Source organism: Marmota monax, unplaced genomic scaffold (assembly GCF_021218885.2).
Source record: "Marmota monax isolate L192 unplaced genomic scaffold, Marmota_monax_Labrador192_F-V1.1 WCK01_AAM20220418_F8-fsc00355, whole genome shotgun sequence".
Lineage (NCBI taxonomy): Eukaryota > Metazoa > Chordata > Mammalia > Rodentia > Sciuridae > Marmota > Marmota monax.
This window is the reverse complement of record NW_026694765.1, coordinates 515,790-517,946: the sequence shown is the minus strand read 5'-3', so window position 1 is coordinate 517,946 and position 2,157 is coordinate 515,790.

The window sequence follows — 2,157 nt, the reverse complement described above, 5'->3', positions numbered from 1 at the left end:
TGTCTATAATTTAACTGGGATGCCTATTATTTAGTTTTCTTTGCTGAGTTATAGGAGTTCCCCATATATTCTGGACATCAGTCCCTTATCAAATATACCACTTGTAAATAAATTATCCCATTGTGTGATTAGATTTTCACTCTGTTTATAATATCTATTAATGCACAAAAGTTTTTCATTTTGATGAAGTCCACCTCTTCTATTTGTTCTTTTGTTGCCGGTGCTTCTGATATCATATTCAAGAAATCATTGCCAAATTCAATGTCATAAAGACTTTCTTTCATAGTTATAGCTCATACTTTTATGTCTTTGATTCAATTTGAGTTAATTTTTACATTTGGTCTAAGGTAAGAATCCTTTTTTTTTTTTCTATTTTTTTGGCGTATGGGTATCTAGTTTTTCCATAAGCATTTGTCAGTTGCCCTAGTTTACTGCCTGGAGGCAGTTTTCAAGTAACAAAACAAGAATACAGTGAAAGTGGAATACAGCATTCCATTGAGTTGAGGAGGCTGAAATCAGACTTGACAAGACTAAGACAACTAGAATTTGCAAAGCAGCATACCAGAGAGGGAGTTACTTCACAGAGAAAGAGATGTGGGAATTTGAAGTCTTTGGCTGAGGACTGATCTGTATATCTGTTGGCATAAAATTCCACAAAACCAAAAAAGAACCAAATAGCCATAGACCAAACGATTCCCAGCATCTTCATATGGCTAGGAATAGTTCACTTTCCCATAAGCCAGAGTCAAGAAATTTCAGAACAATATGGCGTTAAATAAAATCCTGAATTCCACTTTAAAAGTGCACTATAACCAAATTAAATTATGTGCATGTATAAATATATAGGAATAAATACCACTATTAAGAATAATTAAAAGGTACTAATTTTAAAAAAAGTAGTCTATAAAACACCAAAACTTATCCTTCCCATCTAATGTGTTTGTTGTCCAACCTCTCCTCATTTGTCCTTCCCCAACTCTCCCCAACCTTAGGTAACCACTACTTCTAGTTATTTCTAATTGAAGTGTACAGGGGATTTCTAAAATGCTTAAAACTGTGCCCTTAAATATGAATGTTGAACCAGGGTGGTGGTTCATGTCTGTGATCCCAGCATTTTGGGAGACTAAAACAAGAGGATATTGAGGATATTGCAAGCCACTAAGCAACTCATTGAGACCCTGTCTCTAAATACAATACAAAATAGGGCTGGCGATGTGGCTCAGTGGTCGAGTGCCCCTGAGTTCAATCCCAGTAACCTCCAAAAAATACATGAATGTTGACCATGTTTGCATAATTCATTTGTTTAACAGACCCTTTCAATTATATAAGCATTTATTGAGGGCATGTTCTTGTGACAATGCTTAAAGAAACCTCATTTTCAAACTTAGATATAATTTTTCAACACATGAAATATATTCACTGTCTCTAGCAGTCTCAGGATCAGAGTCCCAATGCTGTCACATGGCACATTCCAATTCTTCCATGAACCCTCTTTCCACTTCTGTCTCCCATCACCTCATGCTCTGCATGGAGTAGACGACTTATGGCCCCTAGGTATTTTCAGGCCCTTTCTTAATCTATGCCTCTGCCTGTTGCACCTCTTCCACTTGAACTGCTCCCACACCACCCCTCAAAACAGCTTTTTTTCCTTATTACTTGTTGCAGTCCCTCTAGGGACCTTAGAGGCAGAGTGCCAGGGGGTCTTCTAGTCCAAGATGTGGGCCCCAGAGAAGCTGGGAATCACTGCAGTGATCTATAGCACACTAACACAGGGCTTAAAACGTGTGAAAGATAAGATTTATTTAGATAAAATGTGGAACCTAAAAAACTGTTGTTCAATTCACAGTGCAAAATTAGCCATTGTTTTCAAGCACCATCAAGAAAACATTGAAAACCAGAAAGTTGCCGTTCGCCACTGAACACAGAATATCAGCCATGTTATCTGCAAGAGGGATCTCATCTGTCTGACCTGTAGGAAGAGAGCTGAATGCTGGGAAGAGTTGATCATTCCATATAAATGGGAACTTCAGTGTCTAATTTTACATGTGTTACTCCCTGCCATCTTTCCCTTTGATAGGGTGACTCCTGCCGCCCTGAACCTTTCCTCACAAGCTTCAGTGACACCACCTTATGCTACTTGGCCCCATTGACTTTGGA